This window comes from Pelophylax lessonae (assembly GCF_965119305.1).
Source record: "Pelophylax lessonae genome assembly, chromosome: 12".
NCBI classification, from domain to species: Eukaryota; Metazoa; Chordata; class Amphibia; order Anura; family Ranidae; genus Pelophylax; species Pelophylax lessonae.
In genome coordinates, this window is record NC_138779.1 from 139,802,791 (window position 1) to 139,823,735 (window position 20,945).

The following is a 20,945-nucleotide window of genomic DNA, read 5'->3' on the forward strand; positions in this document are numbered from 1 at the left end:
TGAAAAAATGCTAAGAAACAGTTAAAGCAACACATTAATAACATCAATATATACACAGTATAAAACAGTATGTGAATGGATCTCACAAGAAAACCATAAATTACTATGCAGAATACTTCTACTAAAGGGGAACCCCAGACAGGGCTATAATACCTGTGTCCTAATGAGAGATGAGTTAATCTAGATACCAGCAGAATGTCCCTATAAGAGCAGTAAAATGGCAATGTTCAGAATGCAAGGCCTTGCTATTACCTTCACCAGCAGTTGGAGCTCAAAAACAAAGAATTCCCAAATGCAGTACAGTGTGAGACAATCAATGCAAGGAAGCTGGTTCTGATTAGTAGTAATCCGTTGATTAATCCAAATGTAGGGTGTCTATATATAGTGTTTAAAGAGTTTTAGTGGTGGCTGATAACTGGATTTTGAGCTAGTGCTCTCTCACCAATCCTGATGACCGTTTTATAACTCCTTGAGGACCAGACAAAGTCAAATCTCCACACTGCAGACATCTGACAAAAAAACAAAATAGAGGCGCCTCTAAGTGTAGACTGTAAGCAGAAATTTATTACACATGAACAAGATACACTCACATCTGTATGCATATGTATGCAATAAAACCATTCCGGTAGTCGAGATGAGTAGATGGCTTGACGTTATCCCCGATCTGTGGAGCTGTTCCGCTGGCGTGCAGACCTCTCTGATGTACACCGACATTGCAGCGAAGCCGAGCTCTGCTGACACTGAAGAGGAAGTGGATCGCCGCACGTCAGTGGGAACGAGGCTTGGTACAGCGTCGGTAGTTGATGACATCACGGAAGTGCGACGCGTTTCCGAGCATGCGTACTGCCCTTCCCCCTGTTTTGAAGAAGGAGCGCGGCTGCCGTCTTCCCCCGGAAGTAGTCCATGAGCAGTTCGGCAGTCCAGTAACTTCCCCTCAGGAGACCACAGTTCCCACAATGCTCTCTTTTGGTCTCTGGAATATGATGCATGAAATTTGAGCCCAGCACTAAGGGAGCACAGAGACAGTCTGGGATAGCAGAGAACAAGTCCGCAGTGTCAAGTAACTGTAGTCCGCTTCCAGTTACACTAAGATTTTTTCAAGTAAACAAAATATGTCAGAAAAGGCTTGGTCTTCAAGTGGTTAAAATAGTGGGTGATATGTGGCATAGGCTTCCAATGTTGGGCATTAAATTCCAGAACAGTTCAAACACCCCCCAAATTACCCCTTTTTGGAAAGAACACACACCAAGGTATTTTCTTAGAGGCATGTTGAGTGCATTAAATATTTTATTTTTGCCACAAATTTTTGGAAAATGACTAACATTTTTTGTTAGTCACTTTAATAAGATATTTCTCACACATATACAAACCACAAAAAAATCCTGCGCTAAATTGAAAATCAAAGTGTGAATAAATGTGAAAAATGATGATTATGAAAGCAGCTGAAAACACTTGATCAATAGTAAATCAAAAGTAAATCAAACAGCAAAAAAAGACAAAATTAGTGCAGCGCTATCAAATATGGTGCAACCCATACAATGCACTAATTTTGTCTTTTGTTTATTTCTCACAGATGCCATTGGTTGATGCCATAAGTATATCTGGAATTATACCCCAAAACACATTCTGCTACTTCTCCCAAGTTTGGGGATATCACATACGAGAGACTTTTTGGCAGTCTAGCCACGTACAGGACCCAAAAATCCAATAAGCACCTTCAGGCTTATAAAGGGCGTTATTCCCTCATTGAGTTTCCTGACTACCTACCACAGTTTCAGAGGCCTCAAAATGCCAGGATAGTGCAACACACCCCCACATTTCCCCCTTTTTGGAATGTAAACACTCCAAGGTATTTGTGAAGAGTATTTTTCAGATCTCATTTTTCGGCATTAGTAGTATTAATTCTTTGGCAAATTTTTTTTTTTTACCTATTTATTTTTTAATATTTCTTCAACTACTTTTGGAGGAAAGTGCACCAATCTGCTTAGAGATTTGGTTTTTGTCATGTATTCAGACAATTATAGTGCTGCTTCCTATATTTTAATTGTACACCAAGAACAAAAATATTTTCTATTTACACATTACTGGTTATGCCAGTAATAAATCCACAGGATGACTACTGTTACTGTAAAGAATCCTTTTTCTAAATAATGTTAATGGCTTATTATCTTCCTTATGCAACCTATGTTCCCTTTTGGGTGGCCTCTCATCTGTTAGAATGGACCTCACCCAACAGGAAAGGTCATACAAACATTTTATGTGAGGATCAATAAGCAGTCCACTTTTACTCCTGCAGCTCAAGTCTTCAACTCCTCAGCCCAGAGACATAGCATAGGAACACACATATGGGAGGCAAAAGGAAGATCCACTAGTGCAGATCACTCAAGATATAAATTTATTGAAGTAAAAATGAACTCACGTTTCAGCAGTATCAAAACAGCATGTCAGTATTGTATCAAGACTCAGCATCCTCAGCTCCACCTAGCATGATACCCTCATCACCCACCTTACACGTTGCGCCTCCCAGGCTTTTAAAGGTGTAGGTGAGTGTACAAAGGTGTATTTTTGCAGTAAAACAAAAAAGAATTGGAGTTAACTGATCATTTTCCAGTGCCAAAGTTCATGAGTTAAGCAGTAAGAAACACACTAGGGTTTATGTATAAAAAAAATTGGCATAATTTTCTGAATCCCTCAACTAAAAAACAATCTGGCATTATTGTCACTAGATTAAATTGATAATCATTGGAGATAATCAGATTACAAACAATACAGGTCCATTTTGTGCCTGTGTGACTGACTTCTGTATGGCAATGTTATTCTACATAGACCCTATAAACAAATCATCTTATGGTCAAAACAGCAGTAGTAACTTTAACACTGTGGCCATTTTTTAGGTTATTTCTTTAAAATAACTTTATATTCATAAAATTCAAAAAATAAAAAATAACATGATTCAGTTGTAGCTTAAGTACACCTGTCATGAAAATAAAATGTGCTAGGCTGTGTCTTGGTTCAGTACTTTTGTGTCACTAAGAATAGGTAAACAGCAAATACAGTTCAGATATATTTACTATATTGTAGACAAACCAAAGCACCAGTTTAATGGCCATCCAATTAGCATCCTTAGTAGGAAAGGTTACTAATATCAGTCAACGTATTTGTCAAACTGTTTATTGTGGAATAAGCTTTGGAGATTCGGACTTTGGAGAATGATAAGTGGGCACGCTTCAGGGCCCACGGCATGGGGGTGTGGCTGCCCTAGAATTAATTAAAATCTTAATTTATTTAGTAACAGTTAATGGGTATAAAAAATATATATATAATTTAGGTTAGTGTAGCTTTAATTTTCTCTGAGGAGCGGGTCACGAGGTGTTAGAGCGGGAAAAACGTGAGCTGCTAGAAGATTCGTCATGTGTTGTGGGCTATATAAAGCCCTGCGTGTATTGGATCGGCTCGGTGAGCTCCCCCTTATGCTGTCGTGGCACCATTATGTGGTTTTGTCACCCTTGTATCAAGGGGGGACTTTGATGAATGAATTCTTGGTTATCACTCGTAGTTCTATGACTGAGTGAATTTTAATGTTTGGATTTTAAAGTTTATTATATGTACTTATTCTTATTTATGTTTTTAATAAAGTTTTATGGATGAATTTATACCAATAAAGGTGCCGCGGCCATTTCAACACCATCTTGCTGTTTGTCTATTTATTTCTAATGGTTATGAATAGATAGTTTGAGCTAAGGTGCAGCCTACAATCCCATGGAGGAGAAAGCAGAAAAACCATGCCTCCCTGTGACTGAAGAGTCCTTTAGTAGAGCTCCTTGTGAGTTTCCTACTTGTTGAATATTTGTGGTACCACTGTTTTGCACTAGTGTACTGTATGTTGGACTGGACTCAAGTTTTAATTGCATATTCTTTTTTGGAACAACTTAATGGGATTTGTTAAAATGATAAATAAATATGTAAAATAAATAGCTAAAGGTATTAATGCATGGGTGACTATACTTGTGACAACTTCAAAGGCATGTGTACAAAAGTAAATACAGCAACCATTGTGTACTTGCTGAGGGAAGTTCAATTCATGCTGCGCATACTATACCAGTGAATAGTACTTGCATTCATGCTTGTTCAACAAGGACACCTAATTTGCCTTGCGTTATTTGCATGGCACTTTCCAGATGCCAAATAAATTGACTTGGTATCAAATTTTGGAAGAAAGCTTGAATAATAATTTAAAGGCAGTGGTATACAACAGACTGGTATGACATTTTAAACCAGGATGTTTTTCTATCATATAAATACCATAATGTGAGCTGCTTGTTAACCCTCTGTGTTCCAAATTGTTGTTTTTAAGTCACTCCAGGAAACATATCTTTTTTTCACATGGCCTTTATTATGACCTCTGAAAGATGGGTTTAATAACTTTCTGGTCAGTTTTTTAAACTTGTGGACAAAGGTTAGGGTAAAGTTAGAGCTAAGACTAACATTGGAGAAAGAGTTTGGGCAATGAGATTGTTAATAAACATGAGCAAAGCTGCCTGGGTTCAGATTCCCTAACAGTTTTGAGAATCTTGCTCTAATTTCACAGAATTTGCAGACAACCCCATGAAGTCTATGGGGATGACTCAGTTATTTAACTCTGACCATTTGAAGGCCTAATAAGCCTCCATTTGAAGCCCCCCCCCCCCCCAAAACAAAAAAAAAAAAAAAAACATTAAATAAATAAAATAGAAAACAAAAGGAAGAAAAAGGGGGGGGGGGGCAAAGATATCGGTCTGTGCAGACCAGTGACTACTTTTTTTTTTTTTTTTATAAATATAGTGTGCCAGAAATCCTTGTTTCCCAATCCTTCCATTTCTAATGACTAATTAAAGGGTAGGGGCACCACCAACAGTAAACTATATGGGCCCAGATGGCTGCTGTCTGAAGGCACATTTTTCAATAATTCTATTTTTATATCTTACCTTCACATTAGGGTCGAAATGCCTGGTTGTCCCCAGTCCTGACAGCATGCCGCTAGTATATTCTATATATATATGAGACATCCTGAGGAAGACGAGCTTGTGCCTCATTGAAACATTGATTAAACTGTCATTGTCTGTTCATCATTCAAGACCCGTGAGTGCTGTTCTTTTCTTTGGTTTATATATATATGGTCCCTTCTGCCCAGCAATTAGCATCTCAAGGACTCCGGACCACATCACCTTCGCGCGCTGACGCACACGCGACGGGCAGAGCGGCCTGCATCATCAGACAGTGGGGGCGGGCACCGGGAGCCCAAAAATCTGTCCCCATCACCGATCGATGATCTAATGATGCTGGGCGGAGTCGCAGGTACACGACCGGCCCCACAAGAAGACCACATCCACAAGTGGGACATTCCTCTGTCCGACAGCCAAATGCCCAGACCCAAGGAATGCCGGCAAAAGTGCAGCCGATACCTGGCAGCCAATGCATGCCTCCGAAACCAATACATAGAGAGCATCCATATACCAAACATTCTGTGTACAACAATTGTGACAGAATCTCTAAAAACAAACATTTTGTATATATATCAACATGAGTATTCATTACATCTGTCATAAAGACAAATATAAGAATGATTAAAGTACATTTTTCATATGTACCAAATATATATACAAATCAGTTTATCTCCTGAATGATGTGGACCTAGTTTGGAGGAAATGCTTATGGCTGAGAATATTGTTAAGGCAGGGGGGATTTGTAGCTTTTAGGTTATACAGTATCTCACAAAAGTGAGTACACCCTTCACATTTTGTAAATATTTTAAGTATAAAGTAGTGAGTGTATAGCTTGTATAGCAGTGTACATTTGCTGTCCCCTCAAAATAACTCAACACACAGCCATTAATGTCTAAACCGCTGGCAACAAAAGTGAGTACACCCCTGAGTGAAAATGTCCAAATTGGGCCTAAAGTGTTAATATTTTGTGTGGCCACCATTATTTTCCAGCACTGTCTTAACCCTCTTGGGCCTGAAGTTTACCAGAGCTTCACATGTTGCCACTGGAGTCCTCTTCCATTCCTCCATGGTGACATCACGGAGCTGGTGGATGTTAGAGACCTTGCGCTTCTCCACCTTCCGTTTGAGGATGTCCCACAGATGCTCAATAGGGTTTAGGTCTGGAGACATGCTTGGCCATCAGCTTTACCCTCAGCTACTTTAGCAAGCCAGTGGTCATCTTCGAGGTGTGTTTGGGATCATTATCATGTTAGAATACTGCCCTGTGGCCCAGTCTCCGAAGGGAGGGGATCATGCTCTGCTTTAGTAAGTCATAATACATGTTGGCATGAATAGTTCCCTCAATTAACTGTATCTCCCCAGTGCCGGCAGCACTCATGCAGCCTCAGACCATGACACTCCCACCACCATGCTTGACTGTAGGCAAAACACACTTTGTACTCCTCACCTGGTTGCCGCCACAGACACTGGACACCATCTGAACCAAATAAGTTTATCTTGGTCTCATCAGACCTCAGGACTTGGTTCAAGTAATCCAAACTGTTTGGGAGCTTTCTTGTGCATCATCTTTAGAGGAGGCTTCCTTCTGGGATGACAGCCATGGGGAACAATTTGATGCAGTGTGCGACGTATGGTCTGAACACTGACAGGCTGACCCCCCACCCCTTCAACCTCTGCAGCAATGCTGGCATCACTCATAGGTCTATTTTCCCAAGACAACCTCTGGATATGATGCTGAGCACATGCACTTAACTTCTTTGGTCGACCATGGCGAGGCCTGTTCTGAATGGAACCTGTCCTGTTAAACCACTTTACGGTCTTGGCCACTGTGCTGCAGCTCAGTTTCAGGGTCTTGGCAATCTTCTTATAGCCTAGGCCATCTTTATGTAGAGCAACAATTCCTTTTTTCATATCCTCACAGAGTTCTTTGCCATGAGGGTGCCATATTGAACTTCCAGTGACCAGAATGAGAGAGTGAGAGCGATAACAATACATTTAACACACCTGCTCCCCATTCACACCTGAGACCTTGTAACACTAATGAGTCACATGACACTGGGGAGGGAAAATGGCTAATTGGACTCAATTTGGACTTTTTTACTTAGGATACTCACTTTTGTTGCCAGCAGTTTAGACATTAATGGTTGTGTGTTGACTTATTTTGAAGGGACAGCAAATTTACACTGTTATACAAGCTGTACACTCACTACTTTACATTGTTTGTAGTAAATTATCTCTAATGCTTTGATTGTAAGATATAGACCATGGTGCCTACGCAAATACATATAAATATATTTGTTGTCAACTCTGTATAGGTAGGCTGCCTGTGAACCTATATTGATTGGAAGTTACACAATCTATTACCTCTGGGCAGCCATATCTGAAAGTAGCCACAAAGTAAGTGCCCTTTGTCATTAATAGCATAAATTTATAGGCTATACCTAAATTGAATAATAATAAGAATATGATCTGGGGGTGGCCCAACTCTCCTTAAAGGCACAGGGGCACAATGGATGCCCAGCACATAGCACAATCGCAGCAAAGACATCCAGTCCATTGTGTCCAGTCCACTGCTGCCATTGTGCTATGTGCTGGGCGTCCATTGTGCCCCTGTGCCTTAGAGGAGGGTTGGGCCACCTCCAGGCCCACCCGCCCCCTATCTATCCATTAGAATGCATGTGCCCTGACTGTGGAGACTCTGATAGGAGTTATGACTTCAGGTAATACAGGATGCCAGGAAGTGGTCCTGCAGCTTACAGAGGCGTTTGCAAATGTGTGCTAACTAAACCCCTGTTTTTAACACATGCTGTTAGACAGGTTAATTTGGTTGGTAAGCAAACTGGTTGGTGAGTTGAGCTGGGAATTTTTCTGTTTTTTTGTTTTGCATGCGTTGGCCTTCCATGTGCTCCTTGCTGTGAAGGCCAGTTATAGGTGGGGGCAGGGGCCATTTTGTTTGTTACAGGTGTAACATGTAGCATGTTCCTAAAGGTGAACATAGCTTTTTAATTAAGGAAGCCCAACTACTATATGAAAATCACAGACACACAGACACAATTAACCATTTAACCTCAACTTTTAGCTAACAATTATATTTCATATTTGCTGTAAAAATCAATAAAACAGCCATAACAACACTGAGAACCCTGATTACAATGCACAAAATTAGTCAGAAGTTGAGCCTGATTTTGTTCATAATGTCTTTGTAGCGTCTTTGTAAATTGTTTGTAAATGTTGGTTTCTGATAAATAATGCATAATTAATGTTGCTCTCTTCTGTGTTTATAATGAGCACATTCACTGCATTTGAAGTCTCAGTAGAAATAAAGATAATGTGTGTAATGTGTGTGGTTAATATCTTAACATATTGCTTGCTTCAGTGTACATACCTTTGATAAAGACTATTTAAAAATTATAAAAATATCCCCTAAGGTTGGTTATAATTCTGTGGTTGCTGGCATTGCTTGATAGAAGCTCATGCCAAGCAATATTGACTTAGCAACAAGCTTCCTTCTCCATTTCACTGTCTTGATGTTAACATATTGTAAGTTGCATCATCTTTTTGTGTAGGGTAAAAAAAGATGTGGAATTTGCCTATAAATTTTAAAAACTGTAATTTAGAAGAAGTGCCCAAAATGTATGCCTGTAGCATGCTTTAATTTATTTTTGGGAGGTGCAAAGATAATAATTGTATTACCCTAAATGTATACGTAGTTAAATGTATTTTTTCACAGAATTTAAAGATGACAAAGATGACATATTTGCTGTTTTTGCGATTATATAAAAATACTGGAACCCCAATAATTTCGGTATTCTTATTCTCTGTTATTGTTGCCCTGGGACCATTTTGTGTTAGAGAGCTGACTTGTCTTCAAGCTCAGGAACAAAATCAATTTCAGATTCAGCTTTTCCAACATTTCGAGTATAACTGATTTTTTTCTGAAAGCCTTCAGATACCTGCTAGCAACTTTTTTAAAGTGACAACCAGAATTATTAAAATGATTGGTGTTAAATGTCCAAAAACTGAAAATGAAGGGTGCTTTAAAGGCTTTAAGAAAGCTGTTCAAGGCTCGGAGAAAGCCTTTAAAATGCTTTGAAGACGTGTGCTGTAAACACTGCCCTGATACAGTCTAAAGTCCATCTGTACAAGGCTTTATATCAAGGAAAGAACTCCCTAATTATTAATTAAATAACATTTATTTTGAATTTGCAACCTGCAAAGAGTGGGCTAATATTTTCTTTTTGCTTTTCTCCATTTTATCTGAAGATTTCCAGTGAAAGCCTTATAACCAATGCTCAGTGAGACATAAGGTCTATCAACCATTTCTCTGTGTAGACCAGCTTTTCTCAACCCATTTACCACAGAGGAACCCTTGTAATAATTTTGGAGGTCCCAGGGAACCCCTAGTAAGATTAGTCCATTAGGGGTTGTTGGGAAATGTGCCTAAATTTGTGGTGGTAGGTGGACAGAATGCCCCCCTTACAGGGGTGACCAGAGTGATGTCCTTGCAGCCATGCTGATGGCTCTGCCAATTAGCATTAGATCTGGAATTATGCAGGTACAATCAGATCAGAGGTCAGTTGGCCTCTCAGGAACCCCTAGTCACCAATAGAGGAACCCCTTGGTTCCACAGAACCCTGGTTGAGAATGGCTAGTGTAGACAGTCAGCCAGCTGTCTAGTAAAATCTTTATTGAAGAATACTAGTGGCAAGATATTTTTATACTATTTGAAATGTGTTCTCTACTGAGGTGGTGGACATTTTAGAAAAATGCTGTTTTTGTCTGATTCATGACATTGATCTCTTGCTCAAAGTAGAAATTCAAATACCACCTTTATTTCCTCTTTTACACTTGAAGCATGTAGCTAGTTTCTATGGTACCGCTCACAAAGTTAGCAATGTCGTACATCTACGAGTAACATGTTTACAGTAAAATTATTTTTATGGCTGCTGTATAAAAAAAAAAAACAAGGTGGGAGAGATTTGTGTGCTTATCAGTCTCCCTCAAGAGACTGGATCACAAAGGGGGTGAGCATACTGATTAGTAAATGTTCTCCATGGTTGTTCTCGGACCAATGGTGTAATAAAAATGGTTGTGCCCTTTTTGTCAAAGGCCATCTAGGGTCAATGGTAGTGACCCTGGTCTTTTTTTTCCCCAACTCTAACCATGTTACGTTCCTTGAATTGATGCTGTTGAAACTAATTGACTTTGCCGAGGGCGCCATCATCATGGGAGGTGATTTTAACCTAGCTCTTGATCCGGCTCTGGATGCCTCGAGGGGCGCTTCCCATGTCTCTTATGCGGCCTTGAAGAGAATTAAGAAACATTTCCAAGCCTTCCACTTGGTGGATGGGTGGCGCATCCTCCACCCGACTGCCCGAGATTACACCTTCTACTCCTCGCCGCACGACTCCTACACTCGCATTGATTTCTTCTTGCTTCTGCAATCATTACTAACTCGCGTTGTTTCTGCCTCTATCGGCTCTATCACTATATTGGATCATGCCCCGGTACTGATGGAGCTGGATCTGCGATGGCCAGTGCCGAGGCAGTGGCAGTGGAGGCTTAATGACACTCTGCTCCAGGACCCAAAGGTCATGGAGGAGGTGGGGATGGAGCAATTCTTTGCTGCCAATGTAATCCCGGACAGTCAACCCCTTTATGGTGTGGGAAGCTCAAAAGAGTATATCAGAGGGGTCCTGATCAAGATTGGTTCTCATTTGAAGAAAGCATGGTCGAAACAGAAGGAGGACCTTCTGGACCGCATTGGAGTGTTACAAGCCTCCCACAAGAGCTCCCAAGCTAGAACCGACTTGGTGGAACTCACTACCCTCCACGACCAGTTCTGCTCTTTGACGCTGTTTAGGGCGAAAGCCATCCTAGCCATGTGCAAACGTACCTTTTACGTGCATGGGAATAAGTGCGGGAAGATATTGGCGAGAGCACTCCGTCAACAAAAAGCCCATACGTTTATACCGGAGGTTCTTATGACCTCCAGACAGAAAGTACAGGCGATGGAGGAGATCGCAGAGGTTTTCTGCCAATATTATGCCTCGCTCTACAATCTGGCTCCTGAGACCTCTCGAGAGTCACTACGTGACTCTTGCTCCGAGATTCAGGCTTACATTCGCTGCTCGGGTCTTCTGAGCCTCTCCACTGAAGAACTTGAGACTTTAGAGGAACCTCTACAACCTGCAGAGTTGGCTGGAGCCATTGCAGGATCGAGGGGAGGCTCTGGGCCCGGATGGGTTTTCTCTCGTGTACAACAAGATATTTGAAGACGTCCTGTCCCCACACTTCCTCTCTGCGTAGAATGCGGCGGTACGGGTGACGAGTTTCCAGCAGGCTCGCTCTGGGCCCACATCACCGTGATCGCCAAAGATGTAAAAGACCCTCTCTTATGTCAATGCTATCGGCCTATTTCGCTCCTCAATATAGAATTGAAGCTTTTCACCAAGATCCTGGCCATGCTGTTGACCACGTTCATCCCCCAACTGGTCCATTCAGACCCGGTGGGTTTCGTGATTTCTCGCGAAGCGCGCGACAACACTACCAAGGCAATTAACCTAATCCATGTGGCTCTCTCCCCGCGTTGGTCCTCTCGACGGATGCCGAGAAGGCATTTGATCGGGTGAACTGGCCGTTCTTGACCCTGAGCCATGTGGGTATGGGCCACATGATGATGTCCTGGATTAGGGCTATTTATTTCCGACCCTCGGCGAATGTGAAGGTCAATGGTACCCTCTCTATGCCTCTGGGGATTACCAACGGCACGCGTCAGGGATGTCCACTGTCCCCTCTGATCTTTATCTTAACCTTGGAACCATTCCTGAGAACAGTGCGTGCTAATGCTGATATCATGGGATTGATGATCTCTTCATCGCTATCTCCGAAAATAGCAGCATACGCTGATGACCTTCTGTTATTCTTGACTAAACTGTTGATCTCCCTGCCTAATCTGCTAAAAGAATTCTGAGCGTACGAAGCGTGTCGTCCTACAAGATTAATCAGCAGAAGTCCGAGGCGATCACTATCGCTATGCTGGCGTCTATGGGTTCCCTACTCCAGGCAGACTTTCCCTTCAAATGGAGCTTATCTCATATCAAATACCCGAATTGCCGGGATCGCATCTTTGAATGTAACTTTCCCATGAGGATGATTCGCTTGTTCCCACACCGACTTGTGCCGCTTTGTATGTAAGTGTGCGATTAATACTAGGGATGATCGAAATTTTGAAAAGTTCGGTTCGACCAGAACACCTGAACTTCCCGAAAGTTCGGCCCGGATTTCAGAACCCCATTGAAATCAATGGGACCCGAACTTTGGTAATCAAAAAACACAATTTTTAAGCCCTAAAACCCAATAAATGCCCCTAAAAAGTGCCTAGGGTTCTGGGTCATGCCCCAGGACTATTAATCACACAAAAAAAAGTTCTTAAAAATTGTCATTTTTGATAAAAAAGCCAATTATTGAAAAAAAAAAAGATATTTTTTGATTTTGACTTTGGATTTAGAGCCAATTATTGAAAAAAATTATTGAAAAAAAAAAAAAGAGATTTCTTTGTATTTAGTGTCTGGGGGGTCTAAAAAGTGTACCTGTGAAGTTTCAGCTCTGTAGCATGTCAGAACCAGAAAAAAAGTTTGTTTGTATTAGAATTAATATAGAACATGATGGTGGCTTCTCTACTTTTACACCCGGCTTTTTGTTGCAGGTGTTTTATTGGGCTTTTTTGAGGACATGTTTGGAGTCAGGCATGACATCTGAACTTCTGTGTAGGGGTATATATATACACACACATGTATGTATATATACACCTACACATATATAGGTGTGAAAGTAGCAGAAACCTATGCTTGCGCTAATTAAATAATTAACAGGCATATGTCTCTGCTCCTATCACACCTATATATGTGTATGTTTATAAATACATATAAGTGTGTGTGTATATATACCCCTATACAGAAGTTCAGATGTTATGCCTGCCTCCAAAGTCCCCCAAAAAATGCCCAAAAAAAACGCCTGCAGCAACACACCTGGGCGTTTTTTTTTGGCTCAGACGTTTTTTTGGGCATTTTTTGGGGGTCTTTGGAGGCAGGCATAACATCAGAACTTCTGTGTAGGGGTATATATACACACACACACACATGTATGTATATATATATATATACACATACACATATATAGGTGTGAAAGTAGCAGAAACCTATGCTTGCGCTAATGAAATAATTAACAGGCATATGTCTCCGCTCCTATCACACCTATATATGTGTATGTGTATAAAAACATATAAGTGTGTGTGTGTATATATACCCCTATACAGGAGTTCAGATGTTATGCCTGCCTCCAAAGACGCCCAAAAAATGCCCAAAAAAACGCCTGCGCCAAAAAAAAAACGCCCAGGTGTGTTGTTGCGGGCGTTTTTTTGGGGCATTTTTTGGGGGTCTTTTGAGGCAGGCATAACATCTGAACTTCTGTATAGGGGTATATATACACACACACTATATGTATTTATACACATACACATATATAGGTGTGATAGGAGCGGAGACATATGCCTGTTAATTATTTCATTAGCGCAAGCATAGGTTTCTGCTACTTTCACACCTATATATGTGTATGTGTATATATACATACATGTGTGTGTATATATATACCCCTACACAGAAGTTCAGATGTCATGCCTGACTCCAAACATGTCCTCAAAAAAGCCCTATAAACGCCTGCAACAAAAAGCCGGGTGACAGGGGCGAAGCCACTATCCGGTTCTATAAGTGTTCTAAGAGAAACAAACTTGTTTCTATTGCGGTCACCCTGACATGGAAGGGTTTGGTCACCCTAACATAGCAGTCAGAGTCAGTTCACCCTACACTACACTACGGTCACCCTGACATGGAAGGGGTTTGGTCACTCTGCCATAGCAGTCAGAGTCAGTTCACCCTACACTACACTACGGTCACCCTGGCACTTAACACTTTCCCTACAGAAACTAGATTTTTGAATCTAACTATAGTGGAAAATAGCACCCTAACTACACTAGATATGCCTTTCCTCACACTAATAATTGCTAAATGACACTTTTGAAGCAGAAGTAACAGAACTGCTTCCATTCTCTTCCACAGCCCTGTATGAAAATGCTAGAGATTTGGCGGGGGCTATCTTATATACTGGGGGGCGTATTCACTAATGATTGACCTCTGGACCCCCTAGTCACTCCAATCACATTCCTAGCATTCTCCTGCCCCCTCAATTGGCTTTTACTAATGTTTCTGGTCCAATCACAGGCTTTTAAAGCCCAGTTCCTGTCCCATTGCATTTTGGTCGGTTCTGGTTGCTGAATTCCAAACTTTTTCCGAAAGTTTGGAATTCGGCCGAATTTCGAACAGCCAATGTTCGGGTAGAACCGATGGTCGACCCGAACCGTTCGATCATCCCTAATTAATACATTTGTTATGATCATTTCTTTTCACTGACTTGGCGCCTTTTGTCTTTAGTTGCAAGCACTGATTGAATGCTGGTTTTCCAGCGGGACTGTTTGACAGAAGCCCATCATTAGAGCAAAAGTCGGTCTGCTCTTGCTGAACTTGTCGACATTCGATAAATATATACCCAGCTTTAGTCAGATAGGGTGCAGAGCTATGGAATAAAAGGGGGAGAGGGGAAAAGGGGGTCCCAGGGTTGAGAATGGTCATAAAAGTCAGTTCATTTTGTTTTTGTGTCCAATAGAATTATCATTCATAGTTCAATATTTTTCATTTCCTGAGTATTTTGTACACTTCCTTTAAACACTTGAGCTCTTTTTTTTTGCTATTTAGCACTGCACTACTTCAACTGGTCATGCAAGGTTGTACCCTACCACAATGTATATATATGTAATAATTTATGTCTGAGGTTGGGCGGTTGCCTGAAGGCCAGAATTCAAAGTTGTTGGAATGTTTCAGCATTTAATCCATTCCTCTGGCATGATGGGTTGCAGCACTTTGATTATCTTGTTCATCCCTTCTGGTGCTGTATTGTATGTGGTTACTAGAGGTACATGACTTTTTTTTTTCTTTGTATTATAGGATATTTTATTTTTGAATTTTCAAGGCAGCATGTACTGTATACATGTACTGATGGCCCTGTTGCTGTAAACTTTTTAATAATATAAGGATTCTGCTGGTATTCTTAAATGTTTATTTCTATATTCTGGGCCAGAGCATATGAGATGGTATCTAGTGACCTGTTTGTGCATGAAGGCTCGTTTGGTATGTTGGGTAAGGAAGCTGGAACTGTGATGAAGAATCACTGGACAACTTTGAGGCATCATTTCATACAACCAGACAATGCTATGGAAAACATTAATGTTTTGGTTCCTAAGGGATTTTTAAAAATACTCAGGAAAGGAAAGCCTTTAAATTACGAGTTATGATTCTGTCTGACAAAAAAAAAAAAAGAAAATTGACTGAATGGGAATAATGTTTTAAAATTATAACTGAACAGTTGTATGACCATTCTCATCTCTGTAAATCTTTCCCACCCTGATTCCATAGCTTTCCTCATTACCTCCTTTTTTGAATAAAGCTGGCTACACATCAGGAATCAAATTAAATTCACTGCATGGGTAGCCCTGTTGGCATCCTCCTGCCCAATAGTTTTCTATTGAAAAATCAAAGTGACGAGGCAGAAAATAGTTGGTCAAACAATTCCTGCACAAAATCCAGATGCAGGCAATGTTTGAGTATTTTGACAGCAGGCAGTGCAATACAAAGGTGATTGCAAAAACATACCATAAATAAGCAAGATAAATTGCATAAAATATACCAAGAAAGTACTTTTGGATACAACCAAAATAAACTGAAAACAACTATATAATATACTGCTCCTACTGTATTTTTAAATATCTCAATGGGGATCTCAGCTTAGAAAAAAAGCTGTTCAGTCCAAGGGATTGCATGAGGACTCGAGGGCATACAATGCGATTAGAGGAGAAGCGTTTTAACCTCCGGCAATGTGGGGGGTTCTTTACTGTTAGGGCTACAAGATTGTGGAATTCTCTACCACAAGAGGTGGTTTCTGCGGGTAGTATGGTGGCTTTCAAAAGACTCTTAGACGTACATCTCAAGGATCAGAACATTCAGGGCTATGTGAGATGATTACAGCCACGCACACCTACACAGGTTGAACTGGATGGACTATTGTCTTTATTCAACCTCACCTACTATGTAACTATGTAACTATGTACTGCCAGTGCCCTGAATTGTAGGAATCCCAGGATATCCAATATCAGACCGGGAAATATCAGTTCTTTCCAAAGGTCCTACATTCTGTCCAACCACCCAACTGGTTCATATACAATTATTGTCGTATTTAGAGGATCTCTTTAGAAGACTAAGACTTAAGAAATATTTTCACAGTGACAAAAGCAATTCTGTTATAATGGAATGTGACAAGGGGAAATATAACAATACTTTCAACCATCAATCTAGCGGCTATACAAACATAGGATTATTATTGTATATATGGCATCTGTCCCAAATGGCTAAAAACTGCACACCACAAGGGCCAGGAGGGGAAGGAAAGGGACGTTGAACGATACCCAAAGGAACATACAGTTATGCAAAAGAGTAAAATTAGAAAATTTATTGAAACAACATATTAAAAACATTCCCAAAAATGGGAGTTGATAGAGAAGACAAAACCCATGTCTCACAGAGGAGTAAGAATTTTACAATATTCTGGCATATCAGAGTTAAGTCCCAATAGTCCTTGTCCAGGACACTGATGTGTATTACAAAAGTATATATACACACAGAATAGATAAAGCTAGCCTCTTTTTATTTATTAGCAGGAAATTATTTCTGATTACAGAGACACAAAAAAGGGAACAATAACTTGCAACAGTACAGATCACACAGCTGCACTTCCAATAATGTGGTGTAACTCATTCAAAATGACAAATGCAAACAGAAATGTTACATTGATGAAACAGCATGGAAATTGCAAAAATGAAATAATCTTCATAGACACACTAATAAAAACATAAGAAGATGGATTGCTGCACACTAAGGATGGGCTCAAGGTTCAGTCCGAATACAAGTTCTGATAGAACTTTGGGATACCATTGATGTCAATGACCATATATGGTCATGTCCAAATGTGGTGACATCACTCTGGACATCGACTGTGTGAGTTAACCACTTAAGCCCTGGAGGATTTGGCTGCTAAACGACCAGGGGGTATTTTGCGATTCGGCACTGTGTGACTTTAACGGACAATTGCGCGGTCGTGCGACACTGTACCTAAACGAATTTGGCGTCCTTTTTTCCCCACAAACAGAGCTTTCTTTTGGCGGTATTTGATCACCTGTGCGATTTTTTGATCACGCGCTATAAACAAAAAAAGAGCGTCAATTTTGCAAAAATAGCAATATTTTTCCCTTTTTTTTATATGAAATTCCCCCCCAAAAAAATGTAAAAATCAAAATTTTTTAACATTTTCGGCCAATTTGTTTCATGATACCTATGTTTGGTAAAAAAAAATCGCAAAAAGCGTATTTTGATTGGTTTGCGCAAAAGTTATTGCGTTTACTGACTAAGGGAAAGATTTTTGTCATTTTTGTTGTTTTTTTTTTTAACGCGTAATGGCCGCAATCTGCGATTTTTTTTTGCGGTACTGCGACATTGCGGCGGACAGATCGGACCCTTGACTGACATTTTTGACACTTTTGGGGTTACCAGTGACATTTCTACAGTAATCAGTGCTATATATATGCACTGTTACTGTAAAAATACACTGGTAGTGAAGGGGTTAACTTTATTTGAGAGGGAGGGGCTGTGTGTGTCCCTAGGGGCGTGATTCTTACTGTGATTGGCTGTGGCTTCAGCTGTATGCAGAGTGATCAATGGATCTACATAGTAGATCCATATGATCAGCTCTCATACAGAGGGGAGAATGACAGGCAGCTTGTTTACACAAGCTGCCTGACTTTCTCCCTCTCCCCCGCCGATCGCAGAGTGGCCGGCGGACATCGGGTCCGCCGGTCACACGCGCGGGGGGGTCCGTGACCACGCGGGAGCGCGCCTCCGGCGGCGCGCGCTCGCTCCCTAGACCCTCACAAGCTAGTGACGTAGCCTTACGTCACTTTGCCTGTGAGGGGCTGACCGCCGACGTAGATCGGCGTGCGGCGGTCGGCAAGTGGTTAAATGATGAAACAAGATCTGTGTCTGTGGGCGGTAATTCTTTCTTTCTGCAGCTCATCGGACATTGGGCATTGTGATTAATGTGGATTTACATCGCTGGATGACATGATTGATGATGATTGTACATCCTGAAACTTTTTTTTATTTTTGAATGAAAGGATTTATCAAAAAACTGTGTATTTGTTTTATTGTATGGATTGTAAGGGAGACCCACTGCAAATAAAAACAAAAAAATAGGGTGAGCCTCCCAAAATCCTATAACAGACCCTTTGGATCTATCATGGACTTTAAAGAGAAACCCAATTCAAAAAGAAAAATGAAAAGCATGACATGTCCCTAAAAATTCACACCAAACCCTTACCTGAGCTAGCAGGCAAGGAAAGGGGTTAGATGTGGCAATTTCCCCCTCTGAACCATACAAGGCCACATACCTTCAATATTTTTTTTGTGTGGGTTTTTCCTATTAACATCTCAACCATATCCCCTATAGGATAAGGATTAGGTAGAGATACATAGAATCCTTGGCTATATGTTTCCAAACCACATGAAGACGCCAGAAGCTGTCATTTTGTAGGCAATTTTAACACACTTTTTTTTATGCAAATGTCAGAATTGCTGTAGTAGGTTGTATACGTTGCATTGATGCGCCACATCATAGGCAGGGTCAGGGCATTCATCAGGCATGTAATTTATTCAAGTTTTGCATTTTTAATGTTACACTTTAGTCAGTACTGAACTCGCTGCTCCTCGCCAAACGGAATTTTTTTTTTTTGTTTTTGTTTCGGTACATATTCCCCAGGGCAGCCCCCAGACCCCAAAACCATTTATTTGGCAATCCCTTACCTCTTAGCCCAGAAAATGGCCAGAGCTGTTTTTTTAAAATATTTGGCTCCTACTGACTTTATTGGGGAAAAATTTGACATCTGAACTTTATTTATGTTCTTCAAACACTGTGAACCCAGATGTGTTCAGCTCATCACTACCATACACCTGTGGAATATCATGTCTAACGGCCAATTCTACTAAGGACATGACAGCTTTGTTTCTGAGAATTTTATAAAAAAGGAAAACCTTTTGAATTATGAAAGATAATCAAATTTTTTTTTTTTTTTTACAAAGAAAATGGACCAAATGTTAAAATCTCTATCAAATATATTTTCACCCCTGTGATTCCCCTCTCGTCCACCCCTCCATTACATAGCTCTCTTGCTTATTTCCTTATCTTACAAACTTTAATTTCCATGTTTTTACATTTAATTAAATTGAATTTAATTCATTTTATTACATTTATTTACCTTTAAAGCATTTGTAAAGGTTCATTTTTTTTTAAAGGATAAGTTCACCTTTTTAAAACAAAAATAAGAAATGCACATCTTTTGCAGGTAAAAAATGTGCCTTTTTACTTGGAGCCTGGAAAGCATTGTGCTAGCAATCAGCAAAACGTAGATGTCATGCAGGACACCTGCGGACTTTTCTGTGTATCCGTCTGCCTGTATGGTCAAACCATAGTTTTATAAAGTGGAAGGAATATAGTTTTATCTCTGGAATACATCCCTTTCTTTATGCGTGCTAATATTCTGCTGGCTTTGGCAGCTGCCGCTTGACATTGCATGCTATTGCTTAGTCTATCCTCTACCATGACTCCCAGATCTTTCTCCATTTTTGATTCCCCCAAAGGTTCCCCCCCTAAAGTGTATTGTGCTTTTATGTTTTTTGTCCCTAAGTGCAAAACCTTACACTTATGTTGCTTTAACAGTTGCTTTAGTTGCACCAGTTGCTTTAAGACATAAAGTAAGAAGCCTCCATTGCGTAGTATATCTCCACAATAAAGAAAAAAGCAGAAACTCACACTTAACCACTTGCCAACTGCCTAACATCTATCTACGTCGGCAGTCAGCCCCTCACAGGCAAAGTGACGTAGATCTAGGGAGCGAGCGTGCGCCGCCGGAGGCGTGCTCCCACTCCCGCTCGCTCACGGACCCCCCCGCGCCTGTGAGCGGCAGACCCGATGTCCGCCGCTCACTCGCGATCGTCGGTTACACTGGGAGAAAGGCAGGCGGCTAATGTAAACAAAGCCGCCTGTCAATCTCCCTTGTGTAACAGCAGAGATCATACGGTCCTGCTATGTAGGACCGTAGATCTCTGCTGTTACATGAAAAGCCACATCCAATCACAGTTAGAAGCACGTCCCTAGGGACACACTTAACCCCTCCTTCTCACCAGTGTCATTTTTACAGTAACAGTGCATATGTATAGCACTGATTACTGTAGTAATGTCACTGGTACCCCCAAAAGTGTCAAAAATGTCAGTCAAGGGTCCGATCTGTCTGCCGCAATGTCGCAGTCCCGCAAAAAAAATCACAGATCGCCGCCATTACTCGTTAAAAAAAAAAACAATAAAAATGACAAAAACCTTTCCCTTAGTTAGCAAACGCAATAACTTTTGCGAAAATCAATGAAAATATGCTTTTTGCGATTTTTTTTACCAAATATATGTAGCAGAAAACAAATTGGCCTAAAACGTTAAAAAATTTTGATTTTTACATTTTTTTTTGGGGGGGGGGGGGGGAATTTCATATAAAAAAATGTGAAAAATATTGTTATTTTTGCAAAATTGTCGCTCTTCTATTGTTTATAGCGCATGATCAAAAAAACGCACAGGTGATCAAATACCACCAAAAGAAAGCTCTGTTTGTGGGACGTCAATTTCATTTGGGTACAGCGTCGCACGACCGCGCAATTGTCCGTTAAAGTCAGCAGTGCCGAATCGCAAAATAGGCCCTGGTCA